The sequence below is a fragment of the Rhynchophorus ferrugineus genome, unplaced genomic scaffold, assembly GCF_030347505.1.
Source record: "Rhynchophorus ferrugineus isolate W39M unplaced genomic scaffold, kcgeb_rfMv2 rfM1, whole genome shotgun sequence".
Taxonomy (NCBI): domain Eukaryota; kingdom Metazoa; phylum Arthropoda; class Insecta; order Coleoptera; family Curculionidae; genus Rhynchophorus; species Rhynchophorus ferrugineus.
Genome location: NW_027472580.1, coordinates 70,719,103 through 70,732,376, shown reverse-complemented (window position 1 = coordinate 70,732,376; position 13,274 = coordinate 70,719,103). Strand labels below are relative to the sequence as shown.

The 13,274-nt window shown below is 28.9% G+C and overlaps 1 protein-coding gene across 1 annotated transcript in view; it reads right to left on the bottom strand.

Annotated features, from left to right (window-relative positions):
- The window catches only part of spz3 (Spaetzle domain-containing protein 3), a 192,822-nt gene extending 180,663 nt beyond the window's left edge, over positions 1-12,159 (bottom strand). The window contains exon 1 of the mRNA XM_076393867.1: positions 11,923-12,159. The gene's annotated coding sequence lies outside the window, so the exon portion shown is untranslated. The remainder of the gene's footprint in view (positions 1-11,922) is intronic.
- Positions 12,160-13,274: the final 1,115 nt, after the last annotated feature.

The window sequence follows — 13,274 nt, the reverse complement described above, 5'->3', positions numbered from 1 at the left end:
AAACGTGCCCAATTTATGCTTACATCTATGTTACATCATACATCTTACTTATATTTATGCTTTATGTAATATATATAGTTTTATGATTTTTTTGATAGTTTTCTTGTAAATAACAATATATTGTATATTAATATAGCAGCATTTTGAAGCGATATTTTTCAAGATTGTTAATGTAATAGTGTAAAGAGATTAAAATTGTGAATGATAAATAGTAAAATATTTTTGACTGTTTTTGTGTCAATAATAGGTAATATTTTGATTACCCTGTCGATGAAGTTCTATTGTATTGTCTATATTCCTTATAGTATATTATTTAAAAATAGCAATTAACCTATTAAAATACTATTATTCCATTATTATTAGTATTATTCCATGCCATAGAAAAATTATTTCCTTTTTACAGATCCACAGAACATTCAAATATAAAAGTAATTCTACTTCCTTTAAAATGAAATTATTAATTGCACGGTAATAGTATTCAGTAATTTCTTTTTTAAGTTAGTACGTGAAGGAATAAGTATAAGAAGGAATAAATATAAGCACATATAAAATTAACTGTTCCAAGCAATTCTCCGTCCTTTGCTCTCTCACAATTTATACAAGAAAGGGTTCGTTCATCTTCGTCTGACATCACGACAGTCAAACAAAACAGTCGAACCATACATTTGAATGAAAATAGTAATTAGTATAGCAATTACTATAAAATAAATAGTAATTACTATTTTCAGTCGCTAGTTTCGTGACTATCGACTGTTTCGACTGTTTCCAGTCGATAGTTCCCAACGCTAGTTTCAACTATATATATTGGAAGATCGCCTTCTGTTCTGTATGTTTTGTAGCTTTAATATCAATAGCGCATTTAACCTTTGACGTTGACCGATTCAACCGTTGACTCGCAATTTAAATAAGATTTCTCAACGAACACCCTATGTATTATTAAGAATTAACTTTAAGCAAATAATTAAAAGAACAACTAAAATAATCGACATCAACCGAAAATATCTCACACGACACTGTTGAATTTGCCTGAATAATATCTAAATATATTCAGTCCATTAGTATATTTGCATATATGAAATTAAAATATAAGATAACTAATAAACGGTCGAATTTGTTCCTGATATAATATATCGAACGATAACGATCAAGTTAAAAACTTTTTGATCATCCCACATAAACAATATGTCGTGTTGGACTATGTTTATTTAAATTGTTGCGGTTTTAATACCGGGCCATAAAAAGTGAAACATTTGTTTGTTTTATGGTGCATGTCGTAATCAACGTCCAGCACATTGGTTTGGGTTTTGGCTATTGTTATAGTTAAACCGAGACAACAATTACAAGTGATGAATTCGTTTAGGTTGGTGCGAATAAATGGGGGAATTTTCGGCAACGGCATTGCGTAAAGTTGACAAATAGAAAACGCAATTACACGATATGTAAATATTTTCGATTTATTTAGACAGTTTGGATTGTAAAATGTCGCGCGAGGGTCATTCTGCACATTTGCATGTTATTTTTTACGAAAAATATTTTCGATTATTTAATAAATTTGTTAAATGTTTAGTAAACACCAAATTCAATAACGCTATTATAGTAATTTATAGTCAAGTATTACATATTAACATAAAATTTTTATTAATTATACTACAGTGTTCAAAAAATTGAAAAACTATTCAAATTTTAAGACAAGCCGATTACTTATTTTTTCTAAATTAGTTGTCCCCCTTTAAACTAATCCCCCTTGCATTTATGATAACAGTTTCTGTACTTCAATAGATCAAGTAGTGGCTATATCTGGAGAATCCTAACGGTATTCGGTAAACTTCGGTAGTTTCCGCCTAATTATGCGACGTTGCCAGTCGACTTGTCGAATCAAACGTACTACAGTAGCCCTATAAGCCACGCTTTTATTGCCTGAAATGAAAGAACAGTTTTCATGCTATTTTTATATATATTGTATAGATATTTTTAGTGCTGTTCAAGGAAAATGGAGGCTTGCGTTTTTATATATTCATAAAAAAAATATTTTTTACCTTACATGTTGTTTTATTTCCTCTTTTTTCTTTTAAAATCGAATATTTTTTTTAAAGGTTAAATAATTGAAACATAATCTATAAGCTTAAAATAATAGACAGTAAGCTTAGTTAAATTCTAAAGTGAGTTTAAAGTGAGATTTTAGGTTAATTTGTGAATTCTTTAATATATATTGTACTCTTCAAGTATAGGAGTAATTTACAAGAACCATAACTTTGGTTTGTTATTATAGTGTTTATGTATTGATAAATAATTACATGTTGATTTATTTTGTCTTTAATCTTTTCAAAAATATTTTAAAACGAAAGATGTTTATAAAAGATTCTTAATATTACATTTTTTATATTTTAGGGGGCGAAAATTATATAAAACCTTTTACTTGATTTTCAAGAGTAATACAAGTTTCTATATTAGGTTAACTTGTGACTTCAAGATAATTTATTCTTTATTAATTATATTATGTTATTCAAATATACTCTATATATACATATATTGTAGTATATATATATATATATATATATATATATATATATATATATATATATATATATATATATAATTATTATATATAATTTTCAACAACTGGCAACGTTGTAAACTCAAACACTCACACGCATGCAGGGATTCTCCAGAACTAGTCTCTTGTTCTAGAATACAGTTACTTGAAAAATTCTTCACAGTTTAGAAATTATATTATAAATGATTATTTTCATATCTTTGAAGAAATCGAAGATCCCAATTGCAAAAATGCAAGTGAACTTTAGCTTAAATAATGAATTTTCAATCAGTACTAAAACAGTAAATTAATATTCAATCTGGATAAATCCTAGTCTACTGACTAGTTTTACTAAACTAATATTCTAAAACGTAGCAAAAAAATCATTCAAGCAGCAATATATATTGTTTTATTATTAAGCTAGAAATACAGAGAGCAACTCTCGTATCCCTATCAATAATAGATTACAGACCAACGCTAGGGATTGACCAACAGCGTCTCCAAGCTAACTGATATGACAGAGTATGTGAAAAACACAAGTGCAAAAATTCAATATATTCAGTTCATTTCATTTACTAAAATGCTGTTTCCAAATCCCCAGTGAATTTGAAAAATATTTATATATTTTTGCTTACAAGTCCTATAAGATAAAGATTAATTAAAAACATTAATATAAAATATTAATTAATTATTATAAATTATTAATAAAATAATAATAATATAAAATTCTCCAATAATATTAATATGTTCTGCTCTGTTTTTAATATTACTTGAAGCTTGGAATTATTGCTTTATATGTATATATCTTTCATAGCTGCTACTATACGATTTAGAAAATTTTCCTTTTTGTCATTTAATTATTATTTACATACTACTACAAAAATGTAAATATGTGACATTTATTGAATACTCCAGTGTAAATATTATAATATAACCATTTGTCCAGTTCATTTTGTCAATAAGTCGCAACAATGAAAGGGTAATAAAAGCTTACTATAACTAGTTAAACAAATACAATTTTAAAGCGTATATAATGCGACTGTCGAAAATAAATAAGAGAAAGTAATAAATTTGGATAAAAGAAAGTTTAGTGGTATATAATATTAGAGAAGAGTAATCAATAAAAAATTAACTCATAAAACAGCTTCGCAGTACTACACAAATTAGTTCATCAAAATATAAGCTAATGATACAAATGGTCTCGCTTAATTGAAAAAAAAAACGATTTCAATAACAACCTAAGAGAAACTAACTAATTAAAATCTGTTTAATCCACTTGATAATTTTGTAGGCATTAGATTAATATTACATTCAAAATCTTTAAGATGTATATATATATATATATATATATATATATATATATATATATATATATATATATATATATATATATACATATATATATATATATATATATATATATATATACATATATATATATATATATATATATATATATATATATATATATATATATATTAAATGAAGCTTCATTGTCACTTTCCAATAGAGTAACACTAGCAATAAAGTATCACCTTCATTTGCAAATTTTAATGGTATCAAACTAAAATTAATTCAAAGTTCTTATTAAGCAAAAGTACTTATGACCATCAATAAAATAAAATAAACCTCCTCTAAAATGATTCGCATGAAAGAAGAGGAATATGGCAATCAAAATTAAAACTCTCTCGAAAGCTTATTTTGCTAATTATCTTGTTTAGTTCTATGATATGCGTAACCAGACAAATGAAGAAGATTATAGATTATAGTAGATGTATAGCAAATTTCGTGTATTATTCTCTGAGACCATCTTAGATATGAAGTTATTGGATAAGAAGTTATAGTCAATACATTATCAATGAGTATATTTAAGGACACAAATTTTGTCGAATAAAGAAGCACTCTTTTCTTAACAAGCCTCTGTGTCGTGGACAACCTATTGAATGGAAAGTACAACTCAATACCAATCATCATTCCAAAAATGACTCCCAGAAAAAAATACTATTTACAACAAACTTATAACAGAAAGTCAAAAGTATTCGTAATCAGAATGGCCAGCACTGTCACCACTTGCCAAAATATAATAAAAGTCCCACAAGCAAGAGGAGAAGGATTTACACATGGTCGGAAGAACGTCCAATAGTATATAACAATGAAGATTAATGTCGAAAGAATCGACCTAGAGATCAAGTTACATTACCGGTGTACATAATCAATTCGTTTAAAAAATATTTAATTAATATTATATTAAAATAAGTGATTATTAAATAATCAATTATCATTTTCCAATTCAGTAACGACTACATTTGTGTAATTGTTAAAAATAACTATTATACATTAAATCGGAATAAATTCATTTGAATCAACCATTTTGTAGTATTTATTATATGAAATCCGTTATTTTTAGTTATATTAATCACCGAATCAATGACGGTACTAAAAAACCAGCATACGTATATGGAATTAAAGATAAGCGCATAAAGAGCGAAATTTACACATATTGGTCAATACTCATCACCAAAAATGTACTTATTATCTGTATAACAGTGCAATTTAATAACACCTTTGGTAATTTCTCCTTAATATAATCTTCAATAACAGTTTAACTATATATTCGGGTAACCATGGGGGAAATAAGTACATTGCGGTTGGTGCGATATGGACATATTAACGGGTGAATTGAAAAGTCCCCTACCTAACACATAGATGGCGCCACTAGAATTAAATCCATATGTTTTTTAGTTAGCCCTAACCCTTTAGTTAGCCTCCAAAGATGCATGTATAAATTTGACAGCTGTCGGATCATTAGTTTGTGAATTACAGCATTTTGAGTGAAGCAACTTTTGTTGAGAAAAAAAAATTAATAAAAAGGAATTTCGCGTCTTGATAAAATATTATTTTTTGAAGAAAAAAATACAGCTGAAGCAAAAACTTTTCTTGATGTCGAGTTTTTGGACGCTACCACAGAAAAAGACCTGGTGAAATAAGTACCGAAGACGGTGAATGCAGCGGACGTCCAAAAGAGGTTGTTACCGAAAAAAACATTTAAAAAATCAACAAAATGATTTTGAATGACCGTAAGTTGAAATTGAATGAAACACTAGACACTATAAAGATATTAACTAAATGTGTACATCATATCATTCACGAATATTTGGGTACGAGAAAGCTCTGTGTAAAGTGGAAGCAAAGCGCGAGTTCACTTTTGACTAAAACAACGACAAGTTAATGATTCGGAGCAGTGTTTGAAGCTGATCAAGCGTAATAAATCCAAGTTTTTACATCGATATGTGACAATGGATGAAACAAGGCTTCATCATTTCACTCCGAAGTCCAATCGATAGTCGTCCGAGTGGACTGCACACGATGAACCCACTACAAATCGTGGGAATCATGGGGTTATGGCGTCTGCATTTGTGTATGCGCATGGGATAATTTTCATTGACCTTTGAAAAAGGAAATATCACCAGCAACTATTATATAGCATTATTGGACCGTTTGAAGGACGAAATCGCTGAGAAACGGCTGCATTTGAAGAAAATGAAAGTGCTGCTTGACCCAGACAATGCACTGTATCAGAAGTAAGTGAAAACGATGGCAAAAATCGATTAATTGCGCTTCGAATTGCTTCCTCATACACCGTATTCTCCAGATCTGGCCCCCAGTGACTATACTCAGATCTCAAAAGAATGCCCGCTGGGAAGGAATTTTTGTCGAATTAAGGGGTGATCGGCGAAACTGATGCCTATTTTGAAACAAAGTACAAATCGTATTACAAAAATGGTATCGAAAAGTTGGAGAGTCGCTATTATCAGTGTATCACCTTTGAATCAATGTATCACCTTTGGTCAGCCGGGAGCTTTTCAATTGACCTGTTATGGCTATATAATGAAATCTATAAAATTATACATAGCAGTGCTTAAACATGAAATATAATCCCGCTAACATTATTTTTCAGTTGAAATTGGTTTCTCTGACTATCACTTGTTTCCATAAATATCATACTGTGTCGGTGATCAGCAATTCCTACGGAATTTAAAAGCAAATATGTAATTTAATCATTAATCATTCATCACAAATTCCATTAAATGTTTTATTTTGATTCGCGGACAACAATGCCCCCTGCAATCAACAAAGGGCAAACCGTCTCACCTGACAACTGGTAAGAACTAATGAAAATAGCGGCTAGGTTCTGATATCAACATTTCTCTTTTCAATCTATCTTCAAAAAAGTGCTCTTGGAGTGAGTGCCGGCAGCGTTTCTATAATTAATGTATTTTCGGTAGGCTCTTCTGGAACATCATGGTTTTCCAGCAGAGTGTTCTACTGATAAGGTCCTGACACGATATCTGAACGATATCCCAATAGACTAACCGAAAAAGCGTTCAGGTGGTGTGAACCCTTTGAAGAAGTTGTTGGAATGAAATATTGTTCAAATGGATTGTAGGTTCGGGAATAGATTTCTTAAGGGTTTCGCCATTTTATTTTGTAGTGTTCGGAGAGCCATGCGGAGATGTATAATTTTAAATTCATAATGAAGCTTAACAAAGTTCCGTTATCGATGACTATAGTTTCCGGAAGAAAAAGGTGACAGGCAGTGGTAAGTGTGATTCACTAGATGATTACATTTGGAAAAGGCGCCCCCTCTTGTGTGGACTTTCGATCGGCAAAGTTTAAATGAATTCAAGTCTTTGTAGGTTTGAACAATGGGCGGGGAGGGACCTTGATTGGGTTGTCGGTCTTCGTACAGTGTTCACAATTGTTTAGTAATATTTATATAAATAATTTATAATTTTTATATTTTGCTAAATATTTTTATTTAATGTGATATTTGTTGTTTTATTTACTAACAGCTTCTTGGCTTATTTCAATATACTAACTTCTAATAATGACTTTTGAGTCGAAATATCAATTTTTCGCCACTTATTAGTATTTAATTGTGATTCAAGATCATAACGGTAAACGATAAGCCACATCTATTATGATGAAATGAATGATGACTATTGCGTACATAACAGGTCAATTAAAAAGTCCCCGGCCTACCATAGTAAAATACATTTTTTGGCAAAATTAGTTTTTTTTATTAAATATAATTCCCTTCAAGGGTGATACACTGATTATAGCGACCCTCCAACTTTTCGATACTATTTTTGTAGTACGATTTGTCCTTTCGGCAATCGCCTCTTCATTCGACGAAAATTTCTTCCCAGCGAGCATTCTTCGTCCACTGCATTCACCGTCTTCGGTGCTTATTTCACCGCGTCTAAACTTAGCATACCATCCTTGATGGTTGATTTTCCTGGGGCAGTGTCCAAAAAATCGTCATCAAGCCAAGTTTTTGCTTCAACTGTATTTTTTCCCTTCAAAAAGCAATACTCAATCAACCCACAAAAATCCTTTTTATCCATTTTTTCACAGTAACAAAAGTTATTTCACTGAAAATGCTATAATTCACAAACTCATGCGACAAACAATGCGATAGCTGTCAAATTTATAAACGCATCTTTTGAAGGCTAGGGCTAACTAAAAAGCATATGAATATAATTCTAGTAGCGCCGTCTATGTGTCAGGCCGGAGACTTTTCTACTGGCCTGTTAGTTATTTAAGACTCCTTATGCCTAGTGCTTACAGTTTCATGTTAATTCAATTTTGGACACTCTTGAAAGACTGTACAACTGGTTTAACAACTTCCGTCATTGTTGATCAGACTTATAATTTTCTGAATATTCCTTTCTCCTCGGTTATTTTTATATTATTACAATTTATTATACATTTTTATGATATATTTTAAAGTCTCCTTTTTACCAACGAGGATTTATCTGGACAGGGCCTACTGTTTAACGTGGGCTCCAAACCACCAAGCCGGTGACCTATTTAGAGACCATCTCAGGAGACACCCGGTCTTGTCATAATTTCCAGTATTTTCTATAAGGATATTTATAATTACAATCACAAACAGATATGTATATACCAGTTATATAAACCACAAAATTATTATAAATATTTATTTAAATTAATTATTACGATTTATTTAAAATGTCAACAATTTCTTTAAATACTTTTGTTCTGTCGTGGCTAAGTTATTAACCGTCAGAGCAATTAAAATAAATTATACAATCAGCCATTAGCCAGTAACTGATTATTTAGTTACTAATTTCTAATTCTGTACATTATAAGTGTTAAAAATGACCAGAAATAAATTTCATCGAAATAACCTTATTTAATTATTTATTTAACTATATTTAACAAAAACGCAGCGTAAATTCAATACCTCATTATATTCAGCTGTATTAAACAATGAACCGATAATGGTATTAAAAATAGCACAAATATCACGTATATCTGGAGACATTTTTAATTTTTACAAAATATTATAATTGAAATAAACAAATTATTATTTATTGTTGTTTTCCCATGGTTTATACAATAGACGAATAAACAATTTGCATTCTTATCATAAATAGAAGATATATTGCATTAAACAGTTCAAATGATGTTTTTTTACGTCTTATAAAGATGTTATTTCAACATATATTTCCAATATATTGAATTGTAGCACCGAAATATCAAAAATTTAGTAAAATAACTACTTATATTGACAAACAATTATATAATTTCAAGAGACCTAATAAGTACTGTTAAAATTTGCTGCATCTCATCTTAATTGGAATTATGAAAATTGAAAATAAGTTATGCGTTGAAAGTAAGTATATGTAGTGATGCTGAAAAAATATCAATACATCCTATATACATAAAAAAATATTGATATTTTTATTAGGTACCTAAACCATTGAATATGTCGGTAGTTTTTAAAATACTTATATAATAGCCATATATATCCAAGTCAGTATATCAATATATTTCTATTGTTTTTTTATAACATCGATATTTTTCCTAGCTGTTGCAAAAAATCGATTTGTTTTATTCTCCGATATATCTATATTATTTAAAATATCGATATCGATATATCGATATTTCTCTCCGCGGCGGATATTCCTAAGTCTATGTGTATTAGACTAAATAAAGTTGGTGAAATTTCAACTAATATGCAATTCTGCCCACCCACTAACGTAATAAAAAACTTAATAAGAAATATAAAAGAATAAAAGAAAGCAACACAAAATATCCAAATAGACAAAACCACCCTAGAGTGCAGGTTCAAACCCAATTTAAATTCTGTAGCTGCCACTTTTGTTACATTTTTTCTAATAACACTTCACAAGTTTCCTATTTTCTTGCAGACATTAAAAATTACTTGTAATTTTTAGATAAAACAAATTTATATTATTTGTACATTTCTGGATTTTTGTAATCTGTATTATATATCATAAATTTGCTTTATTTATTTATCGCTTTAGATTATTCTTAAATATGATCACTGCTAAAATATTCATATTACGTGTTGATCAGTATTATTTAACAAATCAATTTTCCCTTAATGAAACTCAATATCAGTAAAGTAACCAAATATTCTTGTAAGACATTTACAAATTGTTTTATATCAAATTGCATCCTTAAATCATTTGATTATAATTTTGTATGTAAATTAGTTTTGGATTTAAATAAGGACAAAACCCTATTGAAATGAAATGTTATTCAATAATATTTTTTATTAAAAATACCATATCTATCTTGATTATATATTTTATAATGATAATTTGGATAGATTTTATTTGCAAATATTAATTTTACTAATTTTCCTAACAGGAAAACTATAAAATTCAATTTTGTTTACAATTGTGATCTAATCCATACTATTTATACCTTACCCATTTGATCTTAAAAATATTTAAATAATTTATTAAGCCCTGTTGGCAGTCATGTTAATTTGATTAAGTTATGTATTTATTATTCAATTATAATATCGTGTTCTTTTTTTCTTGAAATTAAAATAAATTTTGTGATTTAATTTGTAAATTTAAGTTGTAATAAAATGTTATTTATTTATTAAGTCAAAATATTTGAAAGGGTTTCAAATAATAAAACTTTTTTGCATACATTTATCTTAAAATTTTATTTTCTTTAAGGAAAGAAGAGGCGACTTGTAGGTTTACAGTCGCTTAATATAACATATATTTATGTAGATTTGGATGCTACAGTTTATTCAGCGGCTTAAACCTACCTATTATAAGCTTTATTAGTATTATTATTAAGATTACTCCCATTTACTAAAGTAATTAGACTGTCAATATCTATAAACTAAAATTGACTTGTTTTAAGGACTTGGCTATCGCACAGTTTTCAGCTATTAGAATATTATCATGGGCATTTAAGAGAAATTTGCAAGTATCGCCATAATTCGTATTTTAATTTACTAATATTTTTCTTCTATAAATCGTATCTTGCATCCAATTGGTCTACAATATTACAATGATAATCTGAATTGATTGTCATTTTGAAGATAATCCAAGACCAAAATTTCTGCATACACTAAAAGCAAAGAATAACACTGGTTGATTTCTGAACACGAACTTGCTTTGCAGCTAAAAAGCCGGGTTTAGGCTAATCATTTTGATTTCCGTGCATAGCAATGAACCAAGGTATAAAATAAAGGTAATTATTTTTAAAATACCACTCGAATGCATTTTTTGTACGCATAATATAAATGGTGTAGTATTTTAATTAATAACGAACAGCAACAAAATAATTTCAAGTTTTTGGTTTAACAACATTGTAGAGGCCAGTATGCAGTTCACATTTTAAATCTTGCCGGTATTAGTAATATTTCTCAGCCGAAATGAGCACTGCAGTCTTCTTTATTCGAATTAAAATCTTTTTTAAAATTAAAGTTTGATAAGAACCATAATTTTTTTGTATAGTTATACACGTAATTCACTTTTAATTTGCTAAACAATATTATGTAATAAACAATTTTGATAAACTGAAAACATTTTCTGTGACACTTATTTCATTAAAAGATATTTGAAAATATATATATTTTTTATATAAGTTAATGCTTTGAGAACAACATGTATATATACTTTCAACTATATGAAGAATAATTTTGTCATTATTATTAGTCATTTTGTATTGGTGACTATAAATGAGCATATTGTATTTCATAATATATTTAAATAAATTATAATGTCTATTATATAGTACTATAATAACATTACCAGTTTCATATTTCATATTGTTGTTTAACTACAAGGACAAACAAACATTAAAAGTGAAAATATAAATATCATTAGTCTAATTTAAACTGTCTTTATAATATTTTAACTCAACTATTTTCATAAATAAAAAAAATTATTCACTAAAATGTAGTGAGACATTTAATAGGCATGTTAATATATTCCAAAACACCCAAAACAAAACAACAAAACCTTAACAAAACGTACTAACATTTGAATGAATAGTAAACAGAATACAAAATGTGTTGAACTCACCGAAAAAAACGGCGCCAAATATTCGAAACCAGCGTCGTCAACTGAAGCAAACGAAACAACTGCGGCACGATTCGCACTAGCACCCTAATCTATCGTAAACGATCAACAAAACAAAAGACAAGATAATAAACGCGACGGTAATAATCGCTAGCAATTCGATTTCTCAAAGAAACTCGACAAATAAATGTGTGCAAATGTTCCTGCAGTTCGATTCAGGCACGAAATTGTGACTGAGGTGTTAAGGTTTAGAGAGTTAGTCGAACCTCGTCAATACTGAACCCCACTCGCTACGCCTACTCTTACTTTTTCACGCAGCGATATCGGCGGCAACGAAGAAATGAGTCTGCGAACGGAAAAACTGTATTAGTGGGTTACGACCGTCCAGCATTTTCTGCATAGTACGAAAACTGTTTTAAGAGGTTATATCTGTTCGGCATAATATTTTTTATGAATGGATTTTCAAATAAAACTATACTACCAATATATGTATCAATTAAGTAACACAAGGAAAGGAAAATATTCTTGTTGTATATTCGCTATTACAATCCATGATATTTAGTTTGATATAGTTTTATGTTCTTTCCACAAAATAATGATAATTCTTAAAACACATCTTTTTTCGATACAGTAGACTTTAAGACCTATGAATTAATTTTAAAGTATTTACAACGAAGGACGTTTCATGATATTTGGAATCCGTTTTAGAACTCTGGAACTCTGAAATATATAGTTTTATGTTCTTTCGACAAAATAATGATAATTCTTAAAACACATCTTTCTTCGATACAGTAGACTTTAAGACCTATGAATTAATTTTAAAGTATTTACAACAAATGACGTTTCATGATATTTGGAATCCGTTTTAGAACCCTGAAACTCTGGAATATATAATTTTATGTTCTTTCCACAAAATTATGATAATTCTTAAAACACGTCTTTCTTCGATATAATAGACTATAAAACCTATGAATTAATTTTGAAGTATTTACGACAAATGATGTTATTGTATATTGATCCCATTGGGGCATATTTGTAAACAACGTCATATTGAAGCCTCACTGACAACCGTCACTTTTCATTATGTGTTATTTCGTCAATGTGGGACTAAAAAATGTCTTCAATCCGTGGAAAATGTTTGTATTTGTACTGAGAAAATAGCATTTGCGAGAAATTGTACTTTTTTAATGATTGATTGATATTATTAGTTTGAAGTCTGCCTAGCGCTTTATCTTTTCTTAGAAACTATCAACACAGACTAAGAATTATTAACGTCAATCCAGGCTAAATACCCTCGGTCAGTTGCGGGTTCCAAAGAACTCCATAACAATAAGCTGACGTACAACAATTACAAT